The sequence below is a fragment of the Mustela nigripes genome, chromosome 6 (assembly GCF_022355385.1).
Source record: "Mustela nigripes isolate SB6536 chromosome 6, MUSNIG.SB6536, whole genome shotgun sequence".
Taxonomy (NCBI): domain Eukaryota; kingdom Metazoa; phylum Chordata; class Mammalia; order Carnivora; family Mustelidae; genus Mustela; species Mustela nigripes.
In genome coordinates this window covers 18,019,835-18,032,654 of record NC_081562.1, presented here as the reverse complement: position 1 = coordinate 18,032,654, position 12,820 = coordinate 18,019,835, and the positions used below count along the sequence as shown (strand labels likewise).

At 42.9% G+C, this 12,820-nt stretch overlaps 1 protein-coding gene across 9 annotated transcripts in view; it reads right to left on the bottom strand.

Annotated features, from left to right (window-relative positions):
• C6H12orf42 (chromosome 6 C12orf42 homolog) overlaps window positions 1–12,579 on the bottom strand; it is a 158,269-nt gene extending 145,690 nt beyond the window's left edge. For 8 of the 9 annotated variants that reach the window (XR_009404994.1, XR_009404996.1, XR_009404997.1 and 5 more), the window contains exons 1-2: window positions 12,343–12,579; window positions 8,213–8,528 (exon numbers count right to left, since the gene is read on the bottom strand). The gene's annotated coding sequence lies outside the window, so the exon portion shown is untranslated. Of the gene's footprint in view, window positions 1–3,650; window positions 3,828–8,212; window positions 8,529–12,342 lie in introns of those variants that run through there. The other variant, XM_059404635.1, reaches the window with a different exon arrangement.
• Window positions 12,580–12,820: the final 241 nt, after the last annotated feature.

Below are 12,820 nucleotides of genomic sequence, written 5' to 3'. Positions count from 1 at the left end.
TGCTTGTGGTTTGTCCTTTTTTCTTAAATCATCTTTATAGCAATTTGCAGGTCATTGTTGTTTCACAGCCTAAGAGAAGAGATTCAGCCTGGGTCAAAAGCAACTGTAAAGACGTCAAGTGCATGGCTGCACAGATCTTCCCTCTAATATTTCTCTAGTCACATATTACAGCTTTTTTTTTTTAAGATTTTTTTTAAGATTTTATATACTTGAGAGAGAGAGAGAGAGAGAGAGACCAAGCAGGCAGAGAGGGAGAGGGAGAGGAACAGACTCACTGCTGAGCAGGGAGCCCTATGCGGGGCTCAAGCTCAGAACCCTGGGATCATGTCCTGAGCCGAAGGCAGAAGCTTAACAGACTGAGCCACCCAGGGACCCCACATATTACAGCTTCTTAATATGAACTTTCCTCCCCCCGCCACCTTCTCTCTCTCTAACAAATTACGTCCTCCTCCTGGACCAGTTTTCATAGCTTCTGCTTATTCATGTCAGTCATTCGACCACGATCGTTAATGGTTCTTCCAGCTCATAACTTCTCGGCAACTCTGGTGATGCTAACCACCAGCTGTCTCAGGATATCCAGCTGGGATTCGGGAGGCCAGGAATCTTATTAGCCCGCTCATGCCTTCACGCCAAGCCACAAAACTGATCCTGAGAAGTCTAGGGAATGATGACAACATAGGGCCAATCAGGTGTTGACTCCTAAGCCTACCATCTCTATGTGGCCTCCTCAGAATTAACATGTTGAAACAGAATTCTTTTTTTTTTTTAAGATTATTTATTTATTTATTTGACAGACAGAGATTACAAGTAGGCAGAGAGGCGGGCAGAGAGAGAGGAGGAAGCTGGCTCCCCGCTGCACAGAGAGCACCATGAGGGGCTCAATCCCAGGACCCTGGGATCATGACCTGATCCAAAGGCAGAGGCTTTAACTCACTGAGCCACCCAGGCGCCCCTGAAACAGAATTCTTGATTCATACTCTTTTTCAGTCCTTAACGTCCATAATGTGTCACTCCCCATCTCCATAATGTAACCACCATCTGCCAAGTTGTTCAGACCTATGAGTTCTCCTTGGTTTCTCTTTCCCCCATCACCTCACCCACACACTCTCATTCATCACGTCTTATCGTTCTTTCTCTAAGCTAAGTCCCAAATCCATCCATTCTCTGAATTTTCAGTAGCATCTCCTTAATCCAGGACACCATCATTTCCTATCTGGATTATTACAAAAGCCTTCTATCATCTCCCTAACTAGCTATTACACCTCCGACTCTTCCATCATTCTATCCACACTCCTCACAGCAGCAGTAACGATCTTCTTAAAATTCTTAAAATTGTCTTTAAGGATTTTAAATTCTCTCTTAAAATTCTTAAACTCTCTTAAGAGTCTCTTAAAATTCTTCAGTAGCTCCCTATTTCCCTTAGAGTAAAATCCAGTCTTTTCTCATGCCTGACACAACTTCCCATGTCTCCGCCTGATCTCACAGTATCCAGCTCCCACTCCCAGTGTGCAGGCACACCAAATTTCTCTCAGTGACTCGGGACCCCTGAAGCTCTTTCCTGTTTTAGGGCCTCTTCACAGACCTCCACTTGCTTGAGTCTCCCTCTGTTCCTTCCCTTGTTTTAGACAAGCAATCTCTGAAGGGTCTCTCCTTGGTCACCCTGTCCAAAAGAAATTTCCCCTGACTTGTATGTAATTCCTATGTCCTTGCCTTGTGCTTTCACGTTTTGCCTGAACCCCTAAATTAGAGGGAAAGAAACTATAGAAAACAGAGAGAGAGCCAAATCCATAAGAAGTCATGAAAATAAAACTTCAAAAAATAGGAGAAGGGGGAGGAAGCAAGAAATGGAAAGGAAACGGACATAAAATTATCAAACTCATCAGAGGAAGAAAGTTCATAAAATTATTAATAAACACAAATCTTGTCCACCTCTCAAGTGAACATTCTGAACACTTATTTCTAAGTCTGATGAAATGATTTCTAGCTTTCCTGTCTTCACGTAAGTCGATCTTCCTTGAATTCTGGCAACTGCAATACTCTCCAGTTTGAGAACTTATCAAAATGAAAGTTCAAAATGAGTTACAAGCATTTGAAGAAGTCATTAGGCGGCACTAGAAGAGTCTAATGCTTCTTTTCTCATTGTGAGGTTGTGTAGCAAGCATCCAAGACAAGTTTTAAAATAAAACAACCATCCCTTAGGGCCATGGGTACATGAGGCATCATTTCCCCACAAAGCCTGACCCTCTCGCCTCCCTTTGTCCCCTGCAACGCCTCTTTGTAAATCACAGGTGTTTGCGGGCATAAAGCCCATCAGAAGGGAGTTTATTGTGAAGAGTTCTTTCTTTGCCACTTGTTCTAAACCTGTTCAGAGAGTGCTCCGTGCCTTAGACCAAATCTCCATAAAAATCAAGAAACAAGAAGTTTTCTGTACTCCTGCCCAGCAGCCGCACTATGACATTAGTTTCGACAGCTCTGTGACCTAGTATTATCCCAACTTTATTCACTAGTCTTTTTCTCTTTCTCTCTCTATTCCTTTTCTTAAAAGCCTATTGGCATTTTTTTTTTATCTACTGTAAAATAAAAAGGAGGGTTTTTTTTAAAGCACCCTATGTGACAGCTAGAAAAAGCTATCTATGGTTACTGTAGTAATAGTTTCAAAAAAACACCTGCAAATCAAAGAAAGACACCATAGCAGTGTCTTCAGTGTTGTTTTTTTGTGGGTTTTTTTGTTTTTTTTTTCCCCTTAAAGTTTCTTCTTGGCCATTATAGGGTAGGCTCGGGAATGAATTTATGTGACAGCTATGAAGTTAGTATTAAAATTGTGAATAGTGCCTAGCAGTTTTCATGCCCTTACTAGAAGATCGCCTCAATTTGCCACACAGCGGTGAATAGGGTAGAGAAGGGGTGGGGGGTGTCAAATGAATGGGAGGAGGAGGGTATGTGAATGGGAGGGTTTCCCTAGAGGGAGCAGCACGGTAGTCGCGGGGGAAGAGTGATTTATTTTTGAAATTCCAGGAAGAAAGGCCAAGAGAAGCTGCCTAAGAGATCCTGAAGCATGGGGTTGCGGGGAGGGGGGTAGAGCGGTGAGATAAATAATACGTCTGTACACATTTAGCAAGTGTCAGCGCCAGGGAGTGGGCAAGGGTGAGGGGGGAATGTGTGATGGTAAATCCATTCCTCTGGTCTTCCAAGATTGAATATTAAATGCCAGCAGGGAGCAGATGCGGGTAGGGGCTGCAGACGAGGGGTGAGGCCACGAAAGGAGGGGGTTAAGCGTTTATCTCAATGGAAATTAACCACTTGGGGGGAATTAGGAGAGAGCCGGAGCAGGCTGGGCGGGGGAGAGTGTGTCTCGGGGAGTTGAAAGAGAGGAACTCTTCTGGGGCAGGGATTTAGGAACCGCGTTCACAAGTCCGAGGTGCGCGCCGCACCGCAGAGAGCACGGCCCGGGTGCCCTCCGCAGCCCCTGTGGCCCCGCCCCCGCGGCGCACCCCCCGCCCCCCTCCGCCCGCCACCACCACCCGTATTAGCATGCGGGCCGCAGAGGGCCGGCCGGGCGGGGGAGGGCGGCAGTGGGATCGCCGCGCGGGGCGCATTGTGGGCCGCGCTCGCCTCCGCGGGGGACCATCTGCTCGCTGTCAATGCATCACCTGCTCGTCTGGGCCGTCGCCGGGGCAACGTGGGGCGGGGGATTAAGGAGCGTGTGCGTCTCGGTCCGGGCCGCGGCGGCGGGGGCGGGGCGCTCCTCGGCCGCCCCCGGCCTGGGACTGTCGGCCTGGCGGAGGGGGCCCGTGACCACAGTGGCTGGCTCAGCAGTTCGCCGCTGCCCCTCCGGCTTGGCAAAGACAGCCGAGCCGCCTTCACTGGCAGAGGTGGCTGGTGTCCCGAGGAGGAGCAAACAGCAAAAGATCCCGCCCTTTGAACCCACCCAGAGGGCGCGAACTGTGACCCTCGCGTCTACCTGGAGCTTCTGGGGCCATGTCCCAGGACGGGCGTCTGCAGCCTCCTGCAGAGAAACTGACCTGCCCAACCGGGTCCCTGGAACCATTCTGAGCAACGCCCCCGTTCTGAGCGCCCCGCAGTCGCTGGGCAACCACAATGGGGTGCGCATGGCGGGTAGACCCTCCTTGGCTCCTGTCACCTAAGTTGCCGATAACTTCCACACCTCTCATCTGATATTTTGGTCTGCCGCCCAACGCCCAGACTGGCGTAGCCTTTGACATCAGAATATGTGTGACACTTGCTCTTTGCGGGAGGATGGGCCCAAGATTTACCCAAACGGGTTCATTTTCCATGGAAAAAGTAGTTCTGGGAATGAAAGCCTGATAACCCCTTTCTACCTACTCCTGTTCTCACTGGAAATAATTTTGAACACGGGAGTACAATGAGCGATGCAGCCAACAGGGGGCAGAGCGAGGCCGTGGAGGGAAACGAGAGTCTGCTTTAGGATTACGTTGCTCCAAAGTCCACCAACAAAGGTCCTTCCTATCTGCCAAAGGATTCCATGCCCATGGACTCCAGAGTAGCAAGGCGTTATTAAGCTCTAATCACAGCTGGTAATATATCATGTTTTCTTTCTGGGCTGGCTAAGCATTGTTATTCCCTTGCAGAATAACCTGAAGCAGCAAAGAGTTGAGATTGACCAAATCCCAGGTTGGACCTTCCAGACCCGTATCTAAAACATTTCCAGCCGGGTAAAATCCCAACTTGTTTCTAAAGATCTCTGAATCAAGAAAGTCCCAAACCTGCCTTGTTAGATCTCATTCCAGGGGTTGACAACTTTTGAGAATCAACAGTCTTTCTTTGACTAACTTAGTCACTCCAACCCTTTTCCTACAGTTCTGCTTTCTGAAGGAACAGAGAAATTGTCCTCTCTTCCAGGCAACCCTTTGTTTTGAAGAAATTATTAAATTGTGCATTAACCCTCTCAAATTTTCTCCTTTGACTCCAGCCATTCTTCTTTCCTTTAACCAAATCCTTATGTAAAGTTACACTAAATACAAGGTGATAATATCGATCCTATGTATTTCTCTCACTAATATCTCAGAATCATCAAAAATTATTTCTCTCATCCTTTATGATTTCTATATATGAACATAAAACTATTTTCACAATTAAAATTATAGTATTAAAATTGGCTGTTGCCACCATTTATTCGCTGTTCCTATCATTTATATGTAAGAGAAGAAAGTCAACTATACAAATACCCATGTGTTTTGACATAATAGACGAAGGGGGAAAAAAAGTATGTAATGTATTAACTTGCTTAAAAGATAAAGAAAATTCTACCTATTGGAAACTGCTGTTAATTGTGATTTTTGTGGATTAAAGTTGAGAGTTCTGAGAAGGCAGTCTCTTCGATTCACAAGGTATAGTTGACCCTGGAAAAATGTGGGGGTTAGGAGAACTGATATCCCACATAGTCAAAAATCCATGTAGAACATTTGACTCCCCCCAGATTAACTAGTAATAACCTGCTGCTGACAAGAAGTCTTACCTGTAACAAAAAAGCACATAGTTTGTATGTTACATGTATATAAATTGTATTCTTAGATAAGCTAGATAATAAAAAGTTACTAGGAAAATCATAAAGAAAATATATTTATAAATCTGTAAAAATCTGCATATAAGTGGACCCATGGAGTTCAAAACTGTGTTTTTCAAGGGTCAGCTGTGCTTCCAAATACAGAGAATCATAGCATTATTCCTATTTAAAAGAGGATGAGTTTGAGACCAACCATCCATTCTAACAGCAAAGTAACTGAAACAGAAATATAAGTAACCAGCCCAAGACTGTTAAAGACAGTAGCCGCGGATGCCCAGGGCACTCTCAACACCACAAACCTCCCGAGGGAGCACTTTCCAAACCAAGAACACCTCGAAATGCCTTTTATCCACTCTATTCCTACTCCGACAGCTGCTAGCTTCACAGCAGAGATGAGAACTCTTCATCAATTCAACAAATAATCATTGAACACCTGCCACATGTCAGGCAAGCTAGACAAAGATCCCACCCTTATGGCACTCACTGTTTAGCAGGGGTAAATAGATTTAAAAAAACAAAACAAAACAAAAAAGTCTTTTCTTTACTCATTTACCCAATAAACCTTTCTTGAGCAACTAATCAAGAACTATGATAAGAGGGAAAAAAAATATCCATAAATAAGTAGGGATATCTCTCTCACAAAAAGAAAAACACACAAAAAACTAGAGCATAATGTAGTTAATTAGAAAATACCAGTATGACAAAGTATCATGGAAGTAAAGAGGATGCATCAGATAAATCTGCCCGGATAGCACCTCAAAGAGGTCATAAAGTGGGCCATGAAGAATTAGCAGGAATCCCCAACACCTAAAAAGTCACGGACATAGAAGATGCTCAGTAATTTGTTGTTAAATGAATAAATGATGTAATTTTCAAGTAGACAAAGGGAAGAAAACCCAGGCAAAGATGTCATAGTATGAACAAAGGCTCCAGGAAATGCTATTAAAGGGATGATGAGTGAGCAATTCACTGTAAGCCAATATAAGGAGAAGAGAGGGGTAGCGGGAATGCCAGTGTGGAGGCATGTGGAAGAGGGATTTGCATATCATGCAAGAAGGCAGACTTTTCTTCAGGACCAAAAAATTCTCAACAGCAAAATGCTTGCTTTAAATAGAGTCCTGCAAGGAACCCAAATATAATAAAATTGATCAAAACAGAGCTGCCCTACTTGAAACAGAGGTAGGACCTGACACCCTGCCCTCTGGCCACAATCTTTCTAGACACTGCTGCGGAACCCAGCATGCCCCTTGGAACACTCTTTGGAAACCAGTGCCATGGTCTGTGGGTCATCACTGAAAATTATTGGATATGACGATGCAAGTTTGGATGGAAAGAAGCCAAGAACAGTTAGGATGCGATTGAAATTGTCCAAGCACAAAATAATGAGGATTTAAATTAGACCAGTGACAATCATACTGAAATGAAAGATAAAGAGACTTTGAAGATGGAATCCTTAATATGTATGGTCTTTTTACTTCAGGGAAAATAATTTCACCTCTGGTACATCTGGATTTGGATATTTTTAAATGATAATATATATAACAAAGTACATCACAGCTGTTGTTCTGGTCAGCACCTTCCCACGCTTGCAAAAGTTTGTGAAAAAAATACAAATTCCTTTGCAGTGACTAGTTAAAATATGGCTTGGATCTCGGAATATAGATTTTTGGATTCTAAGAGAAGCAAATGGAAGATTAAGAAAAACAGCAAAAAGGAGGGCACAGAAGAGAGGGGTCCTGTACTCCCTTAATTAATAACCAGGAGAACCAATTTGCACACAGTAATCAAAGTGATGGTGAACAATGACTCTTGCCTACACTCCCTCAAATGTGAGAATTCTTGTTCTTAAAAGGCACGTAATATTCACATATAATATTGCTCACTAATATTTAGATACAATTGCTGATTAAAAGCCACTCATGGGTAGAAAGCCTATGACCTAAGGGAACCACAAATTATGGACTGGGTAAAACAAAGATATAAGCTCTTGAAAATAAGTTAATGGAAGAGAGGCAGCAAAGGGGAGCTGGGAAGCCAACAAAATTCACATGATGAAGATAGCTGGCATTTAGCCAAAAGTGAAAACTATAAATATTAATCAGATGAGAATCAGTGTCACTTTACTGCAAGAATGTTCTGTAATTAAAAGGGTGGGTATTGTGTTGTGCATGTTAGCACAATTGCTGCCAATAATATCAGATGCCAGAAGCTCCTGAGTGCTGAAGAAAACAGATTCCTAGAGATGTCACCTACCAGAAAGTTTACTACATACACATGAGCCATTTATGTCAAATTCAAATGATACTACAAAATAAAGGGGGAAGAAATATCAGAGCTTCAATATTATACTTCTATCTTTAAAAGAAAACAAAAGATAAGGAAAGGAAATATTTGTTGGACACCTTTTTTTTTAAAGATTTTATTTATTTATTTGATAGAGATAGATCACAAGTAGGCAGAGAGGCAGGCAGAGAGAGAGAGAGGGAAGCAGGCTCCCCGCTGAGCAGAGAGCCCGATGCGGGACTCGATCCCAGGACCCTGAGATCATGACCTGAGCCAAAGGCAGTGGCTTAACCCACTGAGCGACCCAGGTGCCCCATGTTGGACGCCTTTTATTTGCCTGGCATTACTAGACATTTTCCATAGGTCATGTCATTTAATCCTTACCTCAACCCTGCAGTAAAGGTGTCCTCATAATCACATTTCAAAGATGCATCAGTTCCAAAATTGGCTCTGCTCTCCAGGGTGCAACTCTGGGTCTGTCTCAGGTAGAGCAGAAGTGAAATGTCCCTGACATTGGTGACGTGACCAGATCATGAGATTAAGGTGCTTGATAGATTATCTACATGAGCAGTGAGTCTTCCAGGGAGCCGATGACCCTTGGTGTGGATGGGAAGTCTTAGAGGAAGGTACCAAAGCCCTCATTTGAGTTCAGCAGTAACTCTACTTAATGGTCAGGTGCATAAACAATGAATCCTAGAACCTGAAAAAAGAAAAGAAAAGAAACATACTGAGTCCCAAAGGACAGGAGGTTATTGGAGATCAGAGAAGTAGTGGTTGAAAGAGACTGAGGGGGATCAAAGTATATTGTTCCCTTCTTTCCTTTGTGCCTGGACACAGATGAGGAAGGGTGAAGACATCCATAGCAGCAGGGTGCAAAAGCAGACATCTCTTCAAAGGAAAACAAGGTTTTACTTAGGTCAGAAGTGGAGGGCTCTTTGAAAGAAGAGGCCAAGAATGTAGAGGTTAGTTTCTTGTCTCTCCCTTGTCTACAGTCTAAAATCCAAATACTTAAAGTCCTTGAAGCCCTTCATGAGATGATCTAGTCCAGTGGTGCCCTGGTAAATGTTTAACAACCAGCTCTCTGAGAGGATAAAGCCCTGATTTGTAGCATCTGCCAATATCCCTGGTGTAAATACTCCCACCATGATGGACTTCAGCTTCTGAGGTGACATTAGTGAGTGCAGAGTTTGCAAAATGGGTGCCCAATCGGCTCTGATGAACCAGTGCAACTTGACTTCAACATACCATTGTCCTTCTCTGTTTCATGTTCCCCTGTCACTTCTTCCAACTCTATATTCTTTTCAAAGGTAGGGTTGCTAACTTGGGCAACTATACAGGGCACAACTCTGGCAGAACCGTGTTCATCACAGTCATCACTATAATATAACAGCTTTCCTTGAGATCGCAGGTACGTATAGAGAACAGGAGACTATCCCCAATTTCACAGAGGCATCACTAGGTTGGCATGCTGCTCAAAGACCACATAGTGGGAATCCATCCCACAGGAACCTTTTTCTTTAGCTCACAGAGTTTAAAAATGTTTGTTTTTTAAAAACTAATTTGCCATTCCTCTATCGATGGACACTTGGGCTGCTTCCATTATTTGGCTACTGTAAGTAATGCTGTAATAAATATGGTGGGGGGGAGTGTATCCCTCTGAATTAGTGTTTCTGTATGGAATGGATAAAGAAGATGTGGTATATGGTATAAACAGTGGAATATCATTTGGCCATTAAAAAAAATGAAATCCTGCTGTTTGCAATAAATAGGTGGTGCTAGAGAGTATAATGGTAAGTGAAATAAATCAGAGAAAGACAAATACCATATGATTTCACTCATCTGTGGACCTTAAGAAACAAAACAAATGGCCAAAAGAAAAAAGAGAGAAGCAAACCAAGAAACAGACTCTTAAGTATAAAAAAACAAAGTGATGTTTACCAGAGGGGAGGTGGGTTGGAGGATGGATGAAATAAGAGGTGGGGATTAAAGAGGGCACTCACTGATGAGCACTGGCTGTTGTATAGAAGTGTTGAATCACTGTATTGTACACCTGGGACTAATATTACACTGTATGTTAACTAGGCTGGATTAGAATTAAAAAAAAAAAAACTTAATGAAAGATAAAAATAAAAACTAGCTTGCCAAAATTTAAAAGTAAGAAAACAAAACCCCAAATTTCTGGATTTTCTTGGGAAAATCAGAGCAGGCTACATTATGAACAAATGAAAAATGCCTCTGCCTACAAAACCTAGTCATACAAAAGATGTCAGATCCTTCAGCCCACCCTAGCTGATATTTTATACTTAGCATTTTTATCCTGGTATCCTGGAGTTCATGTTATCTGTTCTCCATTTTCCTCTGAAAGCACTCCTCTACCATCCCTCGGTTTCTAGAACAATCTTTCCACCTCAGGGCCCCGCACCTGCCATTCTTCTTCCTGAAATACTCCACTACATTCCCCCTTCACTGGGCAAGCTCCCACTCTTTCTTCCATTCCAACCAGCTCTAAGTGAGACTCCCAAGTCGCCTTCAGCCTGCTTTTACCCATACCACGCATCACAGAGCACACAGAGTGGTCTTTTTAAAATGCAAATCAATTCATGGCACAGAGTCATTCTAATGAGACACAAACTCCTTAAAATGGTCCTTAAAGGACTATGTTATCTGGACACTCTACCTATTCTTCAGTCACACTGTTTCCCTTTCTCTTTCACACACACCGCAGTCATACTCTTGCTGCCTGGAATGTTCTTTACCACATACCCATAGATACCTTCGCCTCATTCAGGTCTCAGCATGAATCAACTATACATCTTCAGACAGGCCTTCCCTGGACATCCACAGTGTAGCACAGCAGCTCTCGTACCTACCACCCTCCTTCAACAACTCTCTAGCATATCCCTTTGTGACATATCTTAGATAATCCCCCAGACCTCCACATCAGAATTCCTGGTGGGGTGGGGGGCTGTCATACTATACTTTTATTAAGCTACCTCTGATGTGCACCAATTTGGGGAGATCCCATCCATGATATAATGGAAAGAATAAGAATAGAACATCATGCATGTTAAGGAATGTTGTGGTCCATCTTTAGTGTGTTGCTCCTTCTGGGTTACTGTAGTTCAGCTCAGCCCTGATCAAACCATACCAAAAACCCAGCCTAATTTGTGGCAGTAAATTATTATCATTTCCTTGCCTGTTCTGTGATACCCCAAAACCGCTATAAACAAAATTGTAAAGAACCTGTTAGAAACAAATCCAAAAGTCTCTCTAACCCCTTTGAAGAAGTGATGAAGTGAAGGATTATTGCCTAGCGGTGACCGCGGCAAATGAATAGGATGGGGAAAAGGCAGACATGTTAAAAAGAAAGCTGGAGATGCTGTGAGCACCTAAAAATCACTGGGACAATGTCTGATGTCATGAAGAATTATAAGATTAAAATCTTACTTGATGGTTATGAAAATACAAAGGCTAGAGGGGAAGAAATGGAACATGGTGGTAAGATCAGCCAAGTTCGGTAGATCCTGTAAGTGGTGGGATGGTTTTCTAGTCGGGTTGAATCGGGGAAGCATGGAGAAGTGATTGTGAGTTGGAGCAATATTGAAGCCACTGGGGATGTCATTTTTATGGTATCCTTCCAAAATTAACCCTTACATAAGAAAAAAAAAATTGTCCCAAGCCAGATTTGAAAACCCACAACCAATAACTAGAAAGGCAATTCAGTTGCATTCCAATTAATAGAAATGCAATTCAGTGTTAGAATTGTTCAGAACAATGATAGGAAGAGATACTGCTCTTTTCTGAAACAGCCCTCATCTCCCTAGCTGGACAGAATCTCCCCTTGGACCTTCCCTCTTTTTCTGTAAATTACAGTTACTTATAAATATATGTACTTTCCCTCCTGCACTGTAAGTTCCTTTAGGGCAACATAATATCAAGGGCCAATAACCAAAGTACTGGAGGCAGAGATGCCTGGATTCAGGTCCTGGGGTGGCCACTTGCCAACTGTATGTCTTTCTGCAAATTATTTGATCTCTCTAAGTGTTAGTTCCCTCATCTCTAAAATGGTAGTAATCATTTAAGAAATTTAATAATAGCTAACATTTATAAATGCTTCTGTGCCGGGTACATGCTAAGTATTGTAAGGGTTCTAGTTAGCCCCGGTAAGAACCCTCTGAGGTAGCTACAGTTACTCTCCCTATTTTCTAGAGGAGGCAAACTGAGGCATGAGAATATTAAGTAACTTGCTCAGAGTCACACAGCCAATAGGTGATTGAGGTGGCATTTAAACCCAATGCATTGAAAATTAGAATGAAGTAATGCTTTTAAAGGGCTCAGAGCAGTAGCTGTATGCCTACAGTGAGCTTTTCCAGGGATTCCTCATGCCCCTTCCCATCTGTGCCATTTAGCAGTTAGCAACCCTAAACCACTTTATGCTCCAATCCTATAATGTTTGTTGCTGAAGAATGGTGTGGGGGAAGGGGAATACAGGAATAATCTATAAAGTAACTCACTGCTTCTGAAGTTAATCACCACCCAACTGAGAGCTTCAAGGAAGAACTGTTTTCCTGGAATATTTCCAAATCTGCCATCTTCAAAGGGAAAAAATAAATCTCGATCCCTGAGCCAAGCTTGAACACCTATAGTCAGGCTTGAAAGTGCAATTTAAAAAACAACTTAAAAAATCCCTTGTGTAAAATATAGATGATACTGCCAAAGAAAGAAAATGGGTTGAACAAAGCAGGTTTCCAAGCCTGAACCAACTTAGCATGATTTCTGAACTAAGCAGGTACTGGATTTTATGCATGGCTACACTGACCCCTGACCAAGTTGCATTTTTATTCTGAATTCCTCTACGGAGCAGTGCAGCTGAGCTAGCTGTCAGAAGTCATACCCAGATGTGGGATATAATAAATCCTTAGAGAGAGACTTTTTTCTTTTCTTCCCTAAACCCACCACAACAATTTCCATATCTCATTTCATTTTACACCT